Source organism: Pocillopora verrucosa, chromosome 10, assembly GCF_036669915.1.
Source record: "Pocillopora verrucosa isolate sample1 chromosome 10, ASM3666991v2, whole genome shotgun sequence".
Classification (NCBI taxonomy): domain Eukaryota; kingdom Metazoa; phylum Cnidaria; class Anthozoa; order Scleractinia; family Pocilloporidae; genus Pocillopora; species Pocillopora verrucosa.
Window position 1 is genome coordinate 15666489 of NC_089321.1, and position 20521 is coordinate 15687009.

The 20521-nt window shown below is 37.3% G+C and overlaps 1 long non-coding RNA gene across 3 annotated transcripts; it reads left to right on the top strand.

Moving 5' to 3' along the window:
• The first annotated feature begins 1602 nt into the window (after nt 1–1602).
• Nucleotides 1603–10722, top strand: LOC136283883 (uncharacterized). Of its 3 annotated transcripts, none has more exons than XR_010718982.1 (6): nt 1603–1669; nt 6207–6309; nt 6774–6953; nt 7475–7668; nt 9474–9570; nt 10293–10722. It is a non-coding gene; the product is annotated as an uncharacterized lncRNA (long non-coding RNA). The 3 variants fall into 3 exon arrangements; XR_010718983.1 differs by lacking the exon at nt 1603–1669 and adding an exon at nt 2598–2653; XR_010718981.1 differs by lacking the exon at nt 1603–1669 and having other exon boundaries at nt 6181–6309.
• Nucleotides 10723–20521: the final 9799 nt, after the last annotated feature.

The following is a 20521-nucleotide window of genomic DNA, read 5'->3' on the forward strand; positions in this document are numbered from 1 at the left end:
TGGTAGATTCCGATTTTTTCTGCATTTTACTAATGATTTGTCCAAGACCCATTAGCTCAATACTAGTGTGATAAACATCGCAAGTTCCTCGAGAATTAAGTTACATCAGGCGCTTCTAGGGTATAAGCGTAGTCGAAATGTAATTACTTTAAAGGTAAGCTATAGGTCAGTAAGCTTCTTTGTTGCCCTGCCGCATAGTCTTTGGTGAAAATTGGAATAAATTTAAAGATATGTAAGATTACAGGGTATAAACTTATTTATTTGTATAGTCCCCGTTACTCCTGTCCTGGTGCAATGAACAACTAAGGGACTCAGGGTAATCGAAACTTTCAAAGGATAAAAAAGATTGACAATGTTTTTTCGTGACGCACGCTATCTCTACTTTTAAGTGTTTTGGCAAATCCTGTTTGTTTTGCATTTTCCTACTGATCTGTTGATGGCGCATCAGCCAAATTATCATGATCAATTTATGTGATGAAATGAAAGCCCCAAAGGATTTTTTGAAAAGAAAAGGGAAAGCAGCTTTCTATTTTGCTTGCGACGGTCCCCATAATTTTTACTGCAAGATAACGATATGTCTGCACATATGGCATGAGCATTTTTGTGATAGAAAAGACGAGAAACTTAATGAAAACAACTTATTTTCCTTTGGTAAGATATCTCTTGAAAGGGCTATATCGGGTGAAATAATCATCAAAATGCACGGATGTGTTTTCTCGTCATTTTTAGGGTCCCCACATGGTGGATTATGACTTAGGTAAAATTTCTAGCGCAAATGTAATTGTCATTTTCAAAATTTTGACCAAATAATGGGCTTGTTAGGTGGAGCTTTGCTAAGGAGAGCGATATCATTTCGATGGAATCCTGACGCACAAAGAAAGCAACGGATTCAACAGGAAATGAAAATTGGCGGTAAATTATTAAATACACACGCAAAAAAATAAAAACAGTACAGACTGGCCCAAAAAAACAAATGCTCAAGACGGCGTAAGTTAACATGCTACGTTGATGGAATATATGTATGAATTTAGGAGATAAGATCTTGCTAGAAGCGGGTGCTCATCAAATACACGGGGTAAAGTTATTGTGAAAATATAGCGCCATAGTTAATAAGTCCACACGCACTCTGCAAACGAAATTTCCCGCACAATTCTGTAACAGAAGTACGATGGTTAAAGGCTGCTTTTTCTCCTATAAACTAAGTCGGTGCAATGAGTCAACGTTTACTGGCGGTAAGCAGGAGGGATGGAAGCTGTTAACTTTTTGACGTTAGTGTTATGTATCGAAACAACAAAACCTAATTAAGGGGAACCTGTTAAAGATAAGAAACATTAAACGGCACAAATTTATTTTTTGTGTAGTCCCCATTTCTCTGGTCCTGGGCCAATGAGCAATTAAGGGGACCAAAGGTGATCGAAATGCGTCAACGGGTAAGAAAGATGAAAAGACTATTTTTTTTTTGTCTAAAGAACCGAGTGAAAAATGTTTTTTCGTGACGTGCGTTATCTCTACTTTTAAGTATTGTGACAAATCCAAATTTTTTGCATTTTTTACTGATCTTTTAACTTGTTTATTTGTATAGTCCCCATTTCTCCGGTCCTGGGGCAATGAACAATTAAGAGGACCTAAGGTGATCGAAATTTGTCAATGGATAAGAAACTATTTTAAGGTAAGCTATAAGTCGCTATGTTCTTAACTTTTATTTTTCTGTTCTACATTGTCCCTACCGGATAATCTTTGGTGAACAACGGAGCAAATTTTAACTTGGTCCCCACATTGTCCGAAGACAATATTTTAGTCGTGCAGTGTAACTGATTGCTGTGATTATCATGATCAATTTATGCGATGAAATGAAAGCACCATGCCTTTTCCGCGGGAAGAATTGAACCTAGTTTGAGGGAATTTATTTAGCTGGTCGTTTCCAATTGAACGGTTGACTAAGAAATTAGGGTAAAATTGCGAAGAGAAAGCGGCTTTCTTTTTTTCTTGCGACGGTCCCCATAATTTTTCACTGCATGATAACAAAATGTCTGTCAGTTTGGTGATAGGACAGAAACTTAATGAGAACAACTTAATGTTTCTTTGGGTCAGATATTTATTGGAAGAGGCTACATCGGGTGAAATAATAAACAAAATGCTCGGTGGGCAAAGGCTGCTTATGCTGTCTACTAAGTCAGTGCAATAAGTAAACGTTTACTGGCGGGTAGCAGAGGGATACAAGTTGTTAACGTTTTGACTTCAGTGTAATGTATCGAAAAACAAAAACCCTAATTAAGGGGACCCACGGAGTGGTGAGTGAATCTGTTCAAGATAGGAAACATTAGACGGCATAAATTTATTTTTTTTGTAGTTCCCATTGCTCCGGTCTTGGGGCAATGAACAATTTAGGGGACCAAAGGTGATCGAAATTTGTCAAAGGATAAGAAAGATGAAAAGACTATTTTTTGTCTAAAGAACCGAGTGAAAATGTTTTTTCGTGACGTGCGTTATCTCTACTTCTAAGTGTTGTGATAAATCCAAATGTTTTGCATTTTTTTTACTGATCTGTTAATGAAACATAAGCCCAACTGCCAGTATGATAAGCATAGCAAGTTCCATGAGACTTCAGTTGCATCTGGAGTATAAGCGGAGCCAAAATGTAACTATTTTAAAGGTAAGCTATAAGTCATCGTTATGTTCTTCACCTTTCACTTTTCTGTTCTGTTCTGTTGGGTGACATCGGACCAAATTTTAACATGGTCCTCACATTGTCCAAAGACGAAATTCTCAGTCTTGCAGTGTTACTGATTACTGCGATTATCATGATTAATTTATGTGTTGAAGTGAAAGTACCGAGCCTTTTCAACGGAAAAATTGAACTTAGTCTAAAGGATTTAATCTAGTCGCTCGTTTCGATCAGTCGATTTAGAAATTCAGATAAAATTGCGAAGAGAGGGCACCTTTTTTCCTTGCGAAGGTCCCCATAAAATCTGATGCATGATGGTGACGAGTTTGTACATAAGGCGCGAGCAGTTTAACGATAGAAAAGGGCAGAAGCTTAATGAGAACAATTTATTGTTTCTTTTGGTAAGATGTCTATTGGAAGAGGCTATGTCGACTTATAAAATCGGGTGAAATGATAATTAAAATGCACGGATGTGTTTTCTCGTCATTTAGAGGTCCCACATGGTGGGTTATATCCATGGCAAAATATTTAATTAATTGCGAAAATAGTATGACCAAATAGACTTGACGATGTTTCCAAACCATGGACTTGAGAGGTAAAACTTCGCTGAGGGGAGCGAAGAAAGTTCCATGAAATTGTGTGGCAGAAAGACAGCAACAGATTCGACATTAAAAATTGGCGGGTAATAATTAATAATTCACGCAAAAAAATAAAACAGTGCAAAGTGGCTCAAGAACACAAAATTGCTCAAGACGGCGTAAGTTAAATTGTTTCGTTAATAGGATTTACGTATGAATTTAGGCGATGAAATCTTGCTGGAAACTGGTGTTAATCAAATACAAGGGGTAACTTTTTTCGTAGAGATACAGCGCCATAGTAAGAGTCCCCATGTGCTCTGCAAACAAAATTTCCCGCGCAATCCTGTAATCTATTACTGTGCTGATTAATTTATGTGATGAAGTACAACTGCATATCGAACCTTTTAATGGAGAAACCTGGACGTTATTTATCAGAACTAACTTTAAAAATAATTCAGCGTGTTGGTTTTTAGCTGAAAATCTACTTCAAATTCGGGGGATTTGTTAAAAAAAAAAAAAAAAAAAAACGGAATTTTTTTTTCTTGTGCGGGAATGGCCATATTATTTAGTATGAGTTCATAACATGTTTGCGCGGTCTTAAGTTGCTAATATTCTCTGTGCTGCAATATGACCCTCAAGATAATTTTTTTGCGATGATAGCGACCTAAGGTGCCCACACGGTCTGTACACAAAATCGTTTGTCATGCTGTTACTGGTTGTTCGTTGTTGTTATTGTCATGATGAAATTATAGGATAAATTTGAAGCTATCGAATTCTTTTTTTTTTAAATAATGAACTTAATTTATCAGAATTTGCCGTACAGAAAGTTACTTAGTTGGTCGAGTAAGAAATTTGGGTAAAATTGAGACGAAAAGACGGATTTATCTATTTGAGAAAGTCCCCGTTCTTAATCACTGATCACTCGGCGAAAAGTGTAAATACGATGATCACAATGTTTACCAAATATAAATTTAAGGGTTAAAACTTTGCTAAGGAGAGCGAGAGCATTTCGATGGAATCGTGTGGGGGAAAATGACCAAGAAATTTGACAGGGAATAAATTGGCGGGAAATTAATGAGGGGCCAAAAATTGATCTGTACAAATCGGCCCAAGGACGCAAAATTTCTCAAGACGGCTTAAGTAAAACGTTCCTTTGATGTGATTTATTTGTGAATTAAGTTAATGAAGCCTTGCTGGAAAACGGGCGCCAATCGGGGTAATCTTTTTGTGGATATAGCGCCATAGTAATTCACAGAGTCCCCTCATAATCTAAAAATAAAATTACCCGCGTTATCTTATCACCTTTTACTATGATTATGAATTTATGCGATGAAGTGCAGCTTTGTAGAACACTGAAGTTTATTTTAAAAATTTGTCTGTTGTGTTCGAGTGAAAAAACAACTTGCCATCTTTTAGGAAAAGCAAAGGAACGGTAAATTCATTGGACAAATGTTTACTACTTTTTTTTTTTTTAATTGGAAAAATTTACAAAATGTACGTGAATAGGGCGTTTGTTGTCTTTTGCCCGGCCCTTGAGAAAGAAACGTCTGCTGCTATTTGCTAAGGGAAGGTCAGAATCATACGGATCACAGTAGAGATTTTGTCACTACCGGGAAAGATTCATGAAACTGTTGCAACATTTCTACATATGATTTTAAAGTTGGCGTAAGCCCGTTTTTGGGGATTTTTGGAGGAAAAGGGCAGCCTTTTCAGATTTAAGAAATCAAAAGAATGCGTCCTTCGGAATACTCCACAGCTTAAAAAATGGTGTAAATTTATTGATCTTAAAAATTTTGTGGTTATGTATTTTTTATCAGTTTGTTTATTTATTTGGTAGCAGTCCTTTACAACAAAGAATGACCGAGGGAGATACATCGGTTTTGTTAGACTCTCAGATCCCCAACTGAAGGCAATTCAATGTACTTTACAGCTACCCCGCATATAGGTGACATGGAACTGCAACAAAACTCCTTCTTCCTCTTAGTCCAAGATCATTAGACTACAATCCCTTTCAGACTCTATTTTATGCTAAACTTCCTCGTACATCTTATTGTGTCCAGGGAAAAACTGTTCGACTAAAATCGTAGCCAAAGGTAATATGTGTGACACAGATAGAGCAAACAAAAGAGAATAATACCAAAAAACAATATTATTAGAATGGTTTAGACGAAGAGGGTTAGCTTTAGAAAATTGGAACGCTTTGGAAATTACTAATAGACCATGGAAAGGCAATTACATTACTTTTCTTGCTAGCTTAAAAAATAGGCAGCCTAACCTTGCATGTGGCCACTGATATAGTATGACTTTTATAGCATTGAAGATAACTACGGGTTGTATCATGATGCTAGAAGGTAGTGTTGCAGAAAATTTCCGTTCACATGTAAAACAGTAAACTGCCGTAACCCACGTATCTATGAGTACCCTGTTTGTGGAGAGAAAGATGATTCGCGAATATAGTGATTGACTGACATTCAGGCAATAACTAAATGGTAACAAATAATCATAATAAAGATAATAATAACGGTAAATTTATAGGGGCTAGCTCGAGAACCTAACTGTTCTATCTCTAACCCTTTAACTCCCAGAAGTGATCAACATGAAATTTCTCCCGACAATGTCCTTATATTATCTTGCAAACAGCTCATGAGAATATTCAAACTTATCAGGTAGAAGTTGTTGTCCTGATCTAACACCAAATTCTCACAACTAATTTGCAAGGATATGTGTAGCAGCTAGAAGTCCAATCAGATCTTGGGAGTTAAGGGGTTAAGGCTAAGAGTGATTAACTCATTTACAGCTACTTACTCATTTCGATAATATATATGGCTTTGCCTCCCACAGGAGGAAGTAGCCACAAAAAGGGAAGCAAAATGATCAACGGATTTGGTATAATTTTGTTTTAAGGGTGAGGTGTGTTCTAACAGAGAAGTTTTCAAAGGGTGATCTCCCTCTTCAATATAAAGGGGAACTTGTCTCAGAGGATGAAGGTTATCAAAGAGAAGATTTGCATGTGGAAGAACTAAGAAGCTTTCTCTTCTTTTTTAAGGATGGATTCAAGTGTTTACGGTAAGTTATTTTAATTATAATACAGTAAAACGTCACTAACCGTAAGCGCTAAGTTAAACAAAAAAGATTTTAAGATAGTGGGGGAGGCTGTCCTAAGACTACTGTACACAAATCGACCTGAATGAATTCAAATAGGCTTCATGAGATTGTTAATCACTGATACTGAAATACATACTATTTTGTGTGTAATGTGCTTCATGATTTGTCATCATTTACTCCAAATGAAATAAAATTACCATCAAAATATATGGTACTTTTTTTGCACTTTTTTGGCTTTATCATGAGTTGCATTTAAGTTTCATTGTAAATAAAGTAGTTGTGTAATTTTAGATGGGCTTGGTCTGCGCCACACAACCGAAGGAAGAACTGAAACTAAGTTATCAAACCTTACACTACACTTTTACAAGGAACAAATTGAGACTGCTCTTTTCCAATTATAACTTTGATTTTTGTGGATTTTCTAGCCTTGATGCAACATTCTCTGCTGGACTTGGAAGACTAAAAAACGATAATCCATTAAATAAAGCAAATGAGAAAGATTAACGGTGAAGACAAAGTGTGCCTTGCCCTTTGTGGACTTCGGAACGGTGAAGGTCTACACTGTGACCATGAAGTTAGAGATCTTCCCTGGCGAAAGCTAAAAGGTATTGCAACCTAACCATTAATAACTTGTTTTGGGAGACTTGTGTCATACTTAACAGAACTGCAGCAACTCTTTTCTTTGCTTGTGTTTCAGTGTAATGGACCCCATGAGCTATCAGGGTGTTTGCCCCATCTCTTCTAAAGATAATTTCGTTTTTTTTTTTCTTGTTTTGCTTTGTTTTGTTTTGTTTTTTTTTAGGGGAACATTCATAGCCCTTAGGATAAAAAATTATAACATTTAATTCTCCATTCCAGAATTAGATTTACTCAAATGCAAACCGTTTCAGTCCTGTTATGATTACGTATATTAATCTCTCTTAACATGAATATTGCAAATACCATACAATCTGTCTAGATATCATGACAACTCATACCGTCCTTGGTCAAAACAATCTAAAAGTTATTTTTTTTAATAATACTTCAAATGATGACGACAATGATTATGATGATGGCTCCAATCATTCATTCCTGGTTTCACACAAATTAGCAAAACTCTACAAATTTCTTTTTCTTAACCACTTAGGTAATGAGAGCAAGGCAGATGGACTAAAGAATGGGACAGTAAGGTGCAACACAAAAAAGAAGAAAATATGAACAAGGGCAACAGCAGTCCTGACAATGATGAAAGTTTCCACATAGATGTAACAACAAATTCTGAAGAGATTTACTCCCTGAATCAGATCAATGACTGTCTATTTACAGACTCCTTGGAAACTGGTATGTACATACACACACCCTCTATTATATAAACTGCAGATGTCCCTTACACTCTGAGCCCATCAATTCTTAGGGCTCTTTGGAAAATGAAAGATATTTTTTGATGTTACAGAAATAGTTTTCCAATATTAAATCCCCACTGAGTTTTTTGCAAGTGGCTTTTGCCATTTCAAATGTCTTCATAAATATCATTATACATTCTCTTCCAACGTCAAAGGTAAGTTGCAACCAAACAAAAGCCTTAAAAATCATAAAAACAATGAACTATTACTACCACGGCTAAAAGTAAAACAGTGGTGTAAGAAAAGTGCAAGAAAAGGGGAGGAGGAAAAGCAAAAGGTGTAAGACTGCTTTTTGTGCATAACCAAACTGCGGAAGCTTATGATTTGCATCTGAAAGAACAGTATCTATAAAAGGTGTTTTGGACAATTTCGCTCTTCAGACCCTCAAAGTGACTAAAAGAAACGGTTTGAATAGCTTCGAAAGACATTCTCAGACAAAACTCCCAGGAACTAATGCGTCAAGTTGAAGTTATTAAATGAAGTTTGGCTCTACTAAGAAATAATGATTATCACAAAACAAGAAAAAAACTGTTACATTCCTTTTTCTTAACCATGTAGTTAATGAAGGTAAGATACCAGTAAAAGATGGCAAAGTTGAGAGTAAGGTGCAACGCAACAAAGAACAAAATATGAACGAGAGCAACAACATGGCTGATGTTGATGAACAATTCCAGATAAATATCATAACAACTAAGGATGTTTCCTCCATGAATCAGAATAACTAAATATCTGCAGACTCCTTGCAGCAATTTCACAAGTGGAAACTTGGGTTGTGTGATAAGGAATGCTGGGTAAACGATGAAGCGAATTACAAAGCAATCGAATAATTAGAATCTCTGCCTTTCAATTTGGCTTAATTTAAAGATAGTCACTAAATTTATATTGATAGCCACATATAAAGCAATTGCCTGACATATTTTGAAGGAAAAGGAACTTGTTATGCTGAAATAAGCGACCACTTGCCACACAGGTCTATCAGAGAGTATCATTTTACGAAATGGCATTGTAAGGGAGATACAAACTGGAAAGAAACATCTAACAAGTACAATAACACAATTAGTGATCAATCCTTAACTACTCAGATTTATTTTATTGACTGGTTGGATTGTTTTAATTTGGAGTGATTTTTGTCTGGCCCGTATCTTGAACAATATGATCATCTCTTAATCTGGCCATTCAGTTCCACAGTAGTTGTCCTTGCTCAACCAACGTTGCCATTTTGTATAACTGCTTCAGTAAAATTTCCACAGACAGGTCATGTTCAACTCTCACTTACTTACACTTTTGTATACTGAACTGATCATGCTCCCTTATTGCAAAGAATTTCTGTAAGGGGGGGTTTCCAAATCCTTTTTCGGGTTGAGTTGTTCAAAGCTAGGTTTAGATAATCCAGGCTTAGTGTGAAATCTGGTTCCAGATCTGAAAGCTCTTTTTGTCTCCAATTTAAAAATTGGATGCTATGAAAAGAAAAGAGAAGATTATCCAAAAAAGGCTTTTGAAAGAAGGAACAAAGAAGCTTGGATAAAAATTTGACCCTGGGTTAATGCTTATTGGCCTTTGAACAACTGGGCCTAGGAATCTCTCATCAACTTCTTTTTTTTTCCCACTGGGGCATATATATTTATAATGCTTTCCTAACTTAGAAGTTTCAAGTTATAGTAATTAAGCTTTTTTTATTTGTTCCAGTCTTGCCATAAACAAGACTTTCAGCATAACTCACTATTTTTCCTCTTGAATTCAAAGGGGAAAGAAATCTACATCTCCAGTTCCTTCTTCTTACAACGGTGGAATAATGCATCGCAGAGCAATGCACCTGAAAAAGTCCTTCATTCTGTGTCAGGTAATAATGATTATTATGATAATAATACTTTTAAACATGCTTATAACATAGCATGCTTGCCCTATCTTAGTCCAAACCTTATTTAAGTCGTATTTTCATCTCCTACTTCAACAAAGTCTCCAGTTATCAAGGAAAATGTCATGAAAATTCTGGAATTGAGCTTCTTTAAGACACTCAAACTGACTGACCAAAAACATTGCCTGACAACAACAATGAAACCAGGAAGGGTAGATCTAACTGGTGGCTAAATCTGTGGAATGATAATATTATGATTGCAAAAATGTACTATAATATTAAAGAGTCTCATGCTGTTGCATCGATACTTTTTTGGTTTTTCCTTTTTTTTTGGTTCTTTATTTTTTTTTTGCCTATTTTAGCTTTCTAATTTCTAAATTAAATCCGGAAAGTCATTCTTTTTAGCCTTGCCCCCTTCTCCTTGGTATTTTCATCAACCCTGACTGGGTAACACATTGCACATCCTGATGTCATGATATCACAATTACAGCAAAGACAGTGAGAACATTTTATGAAGTCTTCAAAATGTTCAGCATAATGACGTGTTTTTCTGATGCTAATAATGCCTTTTTGGGCCATTAAAAAGAAAATATTTCTGTTTCATTTTTTATATTTTAATACCTTGGGGGAATTTCTATAATTTGAGTTTGTAAAATATTGTTTGAGTAAACGTAATTTATGTTTTAATTATCATATTTTTAAAACAGATCAGACATAGTTGAGATTCGTAGTAAGTGGGGCAGGACTGTAACAGTAATTTTGACACCTGAGGTGAAAAACAGCATCGACCTCCTCAACAAGACAAGGAAAGCCGTGGGTATTCCAGATGAAAATCCATTTAATAGTTGCTAGGTCAAATAGACAGTCAAATTTGCTATGGAAGGCGGCCCACCTCTGTCAAACCTTACTGAGATAGCCAGTACCAAACTCAGAAAGTATATGGCAACCATTTCCCAAGTAGTCTCTCTCAAAGGAACAGAGGTATACCGACTAAGCAAGACACCTTGGTCATGAAATCCAAGTGCATGGAGACTTCTACTGTCTTCACGAATCTGCAGTTGAAATTTCCAAAGTGAGCAAGCTTCTTCTTACAGTCGGTCAAGGTGAAACAAGAAAGTTCACAAGGAAAACACTGGCGGAAAATGACTGAAATGGTGAGTACAAGATTGTAGGTGGTTTCAATTTCATAACTAATTTCTCTTGTTCTTCTGTCTATATTGTTCTTGAGAGCCATAAACTACACATTTTTTTGTTCTTCACAAACACGTTTAAGGCGCTAACTATGTTAAAAAAGAGAGAGGAAAGATCGGTCACTTACCAAGTTGAACTACACTAGGAAGTGATCCTAGACCGTTTCATGCTTAGCTGCCAACCTCGTCCCAGGGTACATCGGTCACTTTTTCAAAGTGGCGGCCACGCGTTCGTAGATTCCCGTGCATGAGGGGATATGCATGCTAAAACAATTACTTATGGGGACTACCAGCCTTACTTATGGGGACATTCTAAAACAACTAGTTATGGGAATTACTTGCCATTCTTAAAGAGCTTATGACACGAATTTTTTTTGCGTAAATATTTAGCTTATCATATGTACAAACCAATTCCGATTGAAGAATAGTCCCAGACTTAAAACTCGGTTTTTTTCGGGCCCTAAAGTGCTTTTGTCTTAAAAGTGTCCCGTGGACTGGTAACGAATTAGCGGCTGATGACGTAGAAAACTGTGAAAACTCTCAGTCTACACCAAAATACCTTTCACATCTCTTGCAATTTTGTATAAGTCAGCGCTGAAATAATTTTGAAATAACGACCGATAGCGATGTCTACCTACCTTAAGTAAGCTCTACCGAGAGTTGTAATACATCGTACTCAAGTTATAAAGAAGAAATGAAAGTTGCGAGTACGGTTCAGCCCTAAGAAGGAGAACCGCGCTGCATCAAACGAAGATTTATACGAAGACTGACAAAGGCGGTTTCCCGCTTGCATTGTTTAGGTCAAGATTAGAACAAAAATTCCCGTTACTGAATGTCTAGTTTGCTGCGCTTGTGTTTTGTGGATAGCTCTGTTCGTTTCTGTTGCAATAGCATTGTTAGTGAGTGTTTCCATCCGACAGATGCCAGTAGGTAATTTATGACCGGCCCGGTAACAAGAGAGCCTACGCCACCTCCACATGATGCAATCCCATTGGCAAGCGCCTTCTATTAAAGTATTCACCCAGGAGAACGATAGACGACACATAGGAGAAACCAGAACCCACTCCCCATACAAGTCCGTAGGTCACATACATTTTATGAGCTTCTTGTATGAAGGAGGTCAGGAACAACCCTGGGACGGATAGTAGCGCACCAGCAAAGGACACAACACGGCATCCAAGACGATCACACACTGCAATTGATATAAGACCCAAAAAAAAAATTAGAACCCATGGCCATGGCGCCAATCCACGCTGTGAAAAGAAATCAATAATATGATCTCCATGTATAAAGAAACATGTCATTCTTTTTGTCACGGGCGTGAAGCAGAGGCAAATTTTTTAAATGCGGCAACGACTGTTTTACATCCGTTTCATGACCAATATTATTAGGTTCCTCTCGGTCAGTGCTCTAGTGTTTCGTTGCTGTAGAGAAATTCCCTTGGTAAACCAAAAGCTAACTTTTGAAGAAAGAATCAGTTGTATCACGAGGCACGATGATTTTCCACCGAAGAGTAATCGAGCAGTTCTGCTGCAAGTTGCTCCTTCTCCCATAGATTGCAAAGGCAGAAGCCATGGTCACGGTCGTCGAGCCGGTCAAACCGAAAGGAAAACGAGTGAGTTTATAGTCATCTGATTCAAGTTAATCTCATATAGGCATTTTAATAGAAAAAAAACCTTATTTAGTTTAAGTGCAGCATTGCCATATGACCCATGCCGCACAAAGGAAATAACGGACATCAGTATTATTAATGAATATTTCGTACGCATCGACTTTCATACGGCACTTGAATTCGTTACTATCTAATTCAATAAAATTTGTGTTTCCTTATTTATATCGTTGCGGTGCTGTTATCCCAATGAAATTGCTAATATTGCTACTTTTGGTTTCTTGAGGGTAGGGGGGAATTGATAGCTCGTGAGATGGATTTTTCGGAAACTTAGGTTAGGAGAATACACGGCCCCTTTAAGCTTGTTTTTATGCCATTATCCGTCAGAGGTTGCACACTGTTCACGCAACAGGATATCAGTCAGCTCAGGAAAGGGCTTGAACTTCATTACAATTGATGTAAATCTTTTATCAAAATACGATGGAAGCTACAATTGGTATGATATTCATACGATAAGAAAAGCGCAAATGTAGTCATGTGGAAAGACAAAAAGTGTGAGTACATCTCAAGCGCGTGAAATAAACATCAAGAAGGAGCTCACCATTTTTCATTTGCGAAATGTCAGCCGGAAAGAATGTTGAACAATCGTGTATAGTGTGGAAACAGGGCCCTTAATCAGCATTCGTTTTAGCTGAATTCATCGGTTATCTTACCCTGATTTGTGGTATGTTTTCGCAACAGGCGTCTTCGAAGCCGGTACGGAGAATAAGGCCGACGACATTAAAGAGTAGAATCTCCTCGATGTCGACGATCGAAAGCGTCCATTTTGGCCATACAGCTACATCATTTGGAAAGTCGTGTATATAATTGCCCGGTTTATGTGTATTATTCTTGTAGCGAACATCATTGGGCGCTCCAGCCACGCACTATGTTCGTCCTCTCTATTATATTTCTCCTTTCTCCACCATAATTGCTTACGCGTCTTCACAGTTTTCTACGTCACAGCTATATAACATGATTTTGGCCGCTCGCTTAGTGGCGACACTTTTTGGCCGCCAAATCGTACTTCCAATGGACAAAAAAATTGGTCAAGGAGAACTCGCTAAGCGCTATGGTTAATGATCTCTAATTTTAATACAGCTATCAACCAGAAAATGCAAAATAAAAAATTTCAAAATTTCGTGTCATAGGCACTTTCAAGGGAAAAGCTCTACATAGCTACTAATGTGGACTACTTGCCGTACTTATGGTGACATGCTAACACACAACTACTTATGGGGACTACTTTCCATTCTTGTGGCGACATGCTAATACACAGTTACTTACGGGGACTACTTGCAAAGAAATTAACCCTCCCCCTTCCCCCCTCCCCCCCCGAAAAACGCAGCAGTCACATGGACATGGAAAATGTGGACCGGGGAATGTCAAAGAGTAAGTAGAGAAAATGTTATAATTATAAGAGGAGTAAGTTTTAGCTGAAAGCTTACTTGTTATGCTTATTTTGATTTTCTTTACAGAGTAAGATGCCCATGTTTTATGTACAGAAGAAGAGAAGGAGGCAGTTTTTTAAGCACCCTAGTTCATTTGTCAGAGAAAGACGCTTTACGGGAAAATTGGACTGTAAGAACTGTATTTTAAAAGCAAATGGTGCATTAGATGGTAGGGACTGGCATGCTGTTAAATATTTTGTTAAGAATCATATTGACATTGGAGAAAGAGGGTTCTTGCCGCTAAAAATGGCTAAGTGAACTGATCTTTCCCCACCCTTAATGACAACCCTTAATACCTTGCTAAAATTCAACCTCAATAGCTGCAAGGACAACAAAAAACAGTAATTCATGATAATTAAGGGGTATTTTGCTGTTTCCAAACATCTCCAATATTTTAAAAAAAAACTTATCGTCATAGTTTGCGTGGATACCCTGTGATTCAACGACAAATAGAATATGTTAAATTCTACCATAAATTTTTGGATATAGGCCAATCCCAAAATACCCCCCCCCCCCAAAGTGTAAGCCACCAATCCTCCATTAAATTGGCTTTGTCAAGTGTAAAATGATATAAACTGTAGTATTGACATCAAAACTTTTAAAAGTCTTAGAATCAATATGTTATCCACTTGTAATTCCAACTCAAAATTTTATAATTGGACAAAATTTAAAAATAAGCTACCTTAAAAATAGGATTTTAGGGTTGTGTCCAGAATTTTTACATTATTTCGACTTTCTCAAATTCAGTCATTGATAACTATGGAGGTAGATTTCAGTATTACACAAACTAAGAGTGCTCTATTTAGCTCTTGATTGGGGTATTAAGATATAACCAATTGAAAGGGTTTGGCATCACATATTTAACTTTGTCAAACAATGACGTTATTAAGAAAACTAAACTTTTAGAATTGTATTTTAAAAGCAAATGGTGCATTTAGTGCAACACTTGCTTTTAAAATACAAACAACTTAAGGACCGGCATGCTGTTTAATACTTTTTGAAAAATCAGATTGACAAGAAAAAGCAGGTTCTTGCCCCTAAGTATAACTAATAGAATCGTTCTGTTTTTGTTATCTCAAAGTATAACTAATCCTGTGCAGGGTAACCTACTGTTTTGCCAAACTCTTCCAATCTCAGGGCTGTCACAAAGATCTCAAGTTTCTGGGTAACTACAGAAAGAAGGCAGGAAATTAAGCAGCTAGGGATTTCCTTTTTGGTTCTATTTTTATTCTATCCTCTATGAAACTCCCTGGTCCCCTGCCCGTAATGACTACCCTGTTACCTTGCTAAAATTTCACCCCAAGAGCTGCAAGGACAACAAAATACAACTGAGATAATTAGTATATTCGTTATGATGTTGGACATAATTGCTAACATTAAGATAGTTAAGGGGTGTTTTGCTTTGCATTTCCCAATATTTAAAAATATTACTAATAGTCAAAGTTTGTGTGGGTCTCCTGATTCAAGGGCAAATAGTATGTTCCAGTTGCCTCAAATTTTCTTCAAAAGTAATAGAGCTTCCCTTTATTTTATCAATCATTTTAAAAAGTTTCTGTAGATTCTCATCACGTAATCACTGTTACCGAAGGTGAGCCCTACCAAGACTTCTTATAAATACTCCTGCGCTTACAGTTTTAGTGAATTGTATAATCCGCCAGGATCTAAGGCTCCTGCAAATGTTTGGGTTATACTGTTATAAAAAACACACCCTGAACATTTGGATATAAGCCTATATTAAAGTACCCAACCTCAATATAAGCTACCAAATTCTCAAATCTATACATCCTGATAGTAAGCTCTGTAGACCTTACATACCCGCCAATATTCTTAATATGACTAAACAGAATTTTTTTTTATCCATATCATTACTGTTTGGTTAAAGTGTGTAGTTTCAGCCAGTATTGCATTGTAGCTTGTAACCACTGATCCGGCCTTGTTAAGTTATAAATATATACAATGCAGTATTGTTATATGTATTTTGCAAAATATTAGAAGCAATTTGCCATCCATTTGTAGGCCTAACTAGTTTTTAATTGGTCAATATCTTCTTTACAACAAAAAGCTCCTAATTATGAGCTCAGGGTTATATCCAGAATTTTTACCGTTTTTAAGTCTCTTACACTTGATCATTGATAATTCCAGAGGTGGATTTTAATATACACTAACTAAGAGTGCTTCATTTCTGGAGTGTAAGCAAAACCAATGAGAGAGTTTTGCATAATGATTTTAACAAAAAAATTTATAACTACAGTGGTTGAATTGAACTGTTATTGATCAAGCATTGTGGAACCAACATCAGAGGGTTGTGCAACCAAACTACGTCTTAAGTTAAATTTTAGTAGCCATTAGCATACAATTTTATGGCCAATCTCACTAAAAAGATGTCTGCAACATGGGATGCAGAATATCTGCTCTACTCACTAGTGAGTGGCTTTGGTTGATAACTCTCCTGTGACAGTTAAATAGACATCGCTGCTTAAAATTATATAAAAGTGTTACAGTTCCATTAACTTCAAACTTCTCTTGCCTTCTTTTTTTGTGAAAAGCCACCTGAAGTTCCAAGATTATGAGGAGGGCTTACCAGTCTGGCTTATATATATGCTAAGTGTAGGATGGAAGCCAATATTAATTAAGTTCCAAGTACTAGATCCTTTTTTTTCTTTTATAAGAACCTTTTTTAATAGGAACGTTTAGGCTGAGATTAGCCCAAATTTTTAAAACATTCTTAGAACATACCCAGGCTGAGAGTCAGTTGAGAACTTTTTCATTTTGCTCATCTTTTTTATCTTTTTTTTTATGAGAAGAATAAATAAAGGCAAAAGAAATGTTAAACTGTGGTCAAACAGGACAATAAACTCAAATACTTAAGAATGCGGTTTTTACTGTTGTACGATAAACTGAAGAACAACTCATATTGTGGTCGAATTTAGTCCGTAATAATAAAACTTTCAGAACATCTTAAGAACGTTTTCAGACTCAAATTGCATAAAAAAGAACGTTCAACCTCAGCCCCCAAATTAGACGTTAAAAAAAAGGGTGTGTTACCAAAATGGAACCATTGTAGTGCTCAACTTGTATTTGTCAAGTATTGCCTTTCCTCCAGTTGGCCAATATCATGGGTTTTTTCATACACCAAACTGAAAAGCCATCTCTTAATCAAAGAAGCCGAATTCAGAAAGCTTTTACAATAAATATTTTTGTGCCCTTTTCCTAAAATCATTACTGTCGAGTTGGTGTTATTGAAAGCGTGACAGTTGGACTTTTGTTGAAAACATTACAGGATTCGAGTTATATCAACTGTCTCTTGCCTTCTTCACAGAAAGATACCCGCAGGTTTGAGTTTCGAATTTGAAAGATAAAGATTAGGTCTTTCCTGCAAAGAGTATTTTATCCCAAATTGAAGGGTCACTTTTGAGATTTTTTCAGTTGGGCTTCCTTAAGTCGCAGTCATCCTTCATTGTAGGCATGCTATGCATGCAAAAGTTATTTCTTTGGATGGATAAGCTCAGGTGGGACACTAATTGACTGACGTTTTCATTTTTGTAAAAAGAGAAAAAGTATTAACTTCAAAAGATTCCGACAAAAATTTATTTCATTAAAGAGCAAAAAAGACCCATTCAATTTATCTGAAATGAATTTAGACACAGGTGTTTTTCTGGTCTATTGTCACTGGTGTCTGAATAGTTTTAAGCAACACTAAACTCCATTGGTGTCACACTTGCGGTAGTCTCCGTCGCAGCCGTTGTTTAGTCTCGCCACGCAGTGCAGTCTCTCTCCCATTGCAAGACCAAACAACAACTGCAAAGGCGATTACGCTAACGGGCCTTCATTATTAGTATTAATCACGAGGGTTTTCTTCCGCTGCAGGAAAGTACCAGGCCTTCAGCAAAACTTCTTCGCCTTCTCCAGCAAAAGGAGAGGTGGTCCTCATAAGAGGGGTGTGGAAACAGAGACCCCACAAGTTAGGTAAGTATGTCCTCACAAGTCTTATATTAAAAGTAGTACCCACAAGTAGGCAAAGTTGAGTAATGGACAGGTCCCCATAAGGAAGTCCCCACAAGAAAAATTGAAATTTCCTCAATTCTAATCAAGTGTATAAAGAGTAAGGCAAACAAGCTATCAAACATCGTAGTTTTAATTTTGATACTGCCAGCAGAAGGGGGGGTCCCCGCAAGCGGTGTGTGTAAACACAGTCCTCACAAGTTGCCAAAGGTGCGTATGTGTGTGTATAGCTATGTATAGCAGTGTATAGCCCTGTATAGCTGCATATTGCCCTGTATGGCTGTGTATACCTGTTTATAGCTGTGTATAGCCGTGTATAGCTGTGTATAGCCCTTTATAGCTGTGTATAGCCCTGTATAGTTGTGTATTGCCCTGTATAGCTGTGTATAGCCCTGTATAGCTGTGTATAGCTCTGTATAGCTGTTTTTAGCCCTGTATAACTGTGTATAGCCCTGTATAGCTGTGTATAGCCGTGTATAGCTGTGTATAGCCGTGTATAGCCCTGTCTAGCTGTGTATAGCCCTGTATAGTTGTGTGTAGCCCTGTATAGCTATGTATAGCCCTGTATAGCGCTGTTTAGCTGTGTATTGCCCTGTTTGGCTGTGTATAGCTGTGTATAGCTCTGTATAGCTGTGTATGGCCTTGTATAGCTGTATATAGCTCTGTATAGCCGTGTATAGCTGGGTATAGCTCTGTATAGCCTTGTATAACTGTGTATAGCTGTATCTAGCCTTGTTTAGCCCTGTATGTGTGTAGGGTATTGTATGTAAAGTATAGGACATAATATGCATTGAGGACATAATATGTGCCCATACATGACATACCTACCCAAATTTCCCGTAATGAAAAAACCCAAGGACATATCCAGTTGTTTTCATGGGTAAAGACAAAAAATTTGAGAGGAAAGTGAGATGCAAAAGTCTGTATTTTTTTATAGCCTGTGGCAGCTGCCAGCTGTACCCTCTCTTGCAGTCTTCGTCTAAATTTTTCAAGGTCCCTTCTGATTGTTCGGTCAGTTTCTGAAACTAGATCATCTGCATCAACCTCTTCGTCCTTATTCATACTTACAGAGGAAAACCTCTTCAATAAACCAGCTTTTGTCAAGGCAGATATTCGGCTGAAGTATCAAGCGATCTGCTGCTCTATCGACCAGTCTGTCCTATACAACATTTCTGGCCGGTGTCGTCTCTTAAACTCTATATTTGAGAAGCCACACTTCTTACTAGTTTCCTCCCCTGTCCGGCACATGTTTAGAAGATACTTCTTTGCTTTCTGAGAAAAAGGCATAAGCTTTTTGTGTTTTCCAAAGGGCCCATCCAAAGTGGTCCACCTGGCTAGTAAGTCAATTCGAGTTTTAGGTTGAATTGAGGGTTTTTTAGACACTCGATCACTTATGTTGCATCACTATGAGGACGCAATACAACTGATACACGTACACTGCATAGGATCAATACTATCTGCTGAGCTGTTGCGAGAGAGGGGAATATATTACTAGAAGTGTAAACTCTTTGACAGTTACATGACGTTTCAGAGTTGTCTGTCTCCTACTGTCACTAAACATTGACCCCCTCTCAAATTTTGTTGCATCGCAGTGAGAGCTTCATACGTTTCACCCATTTTGAAGCGATTTCCCCGGCGAAAACGAGAGAAACCAGGAGTTGGTCTATCCTCCCCCGGAAAGAACCAAAACCGGAAACCAGTTTGTCTGTTTGAGTTTTGGGGTAGACCCTTTAAACTGGCAAAGTTTCATTGAAACCAGTGAGATGGCATGTAGACTGCCTGGTGCTCTCGTGGACACACTCTCAAATTTTTGCCTCCGGATATTTCATTTCTAGTGTTCTAATCTTTTCACTCACCTCAGGTAATCAGCTCATATATCGAATCACCTTATATGGAAAATATTCACCTAACTGTTGCTAAGCACTGTTGCTAAGTTCCTTTTTACTTACGCCTCTGTCCATTGGAAGTAAAGTAAAATGCCCAAGAAGTTGCACTTGACAGTAACGTTTCATGGTCTAGAAAAAGCGCAACACTACCAGAACAGAAAGAAAAGCCAGTTACCTACAAAATTTCAGAATGACTTCAAAATTTTTCGCAGAAATTTCTTATTAAAAGCTTTTGAAATAACTGTGAGAACTGTTGCGGGCTAATTGGTCGAGAGCAAAAAGAATAAAAAATTTGTCCAGCAAACTGATTACTACTATATTCGCTCTTTGAAGCAGAACGGAGTGGGGGAGGGAGGGAGGTTGGGACAAGTAGGTTGGGGTAGGAATGATCGATGTTCTTGATTCACAAGAAACATAACTCACAGAAAGGTTTCCGAACAAAACCGGCCAGAATCCATCTCCTTAATTTCCTTTTTTAAGCAGAGCGAAGTGGAGGAGGGAAGGGGTTTGGGACGAGTAGGTTGGGGTAGGAATAAGAATTCCTCATGCACTGATACTCATAGTTCAGGTATATTAACGTTCGGAATAATTAGTGTGATGTTAAACGCCCTTAGAAATAGCTAAAGAAGGAGACGAGAAGGACACCATATCAAGAAAACGTGACATGATCGAGCCTTTTTTCGTGCATGCAATTACTTTTTCATGCCTCAAGAATGAAATTAATGTCATTTGCATCAAATGTAGGGATGAAAAACTCGT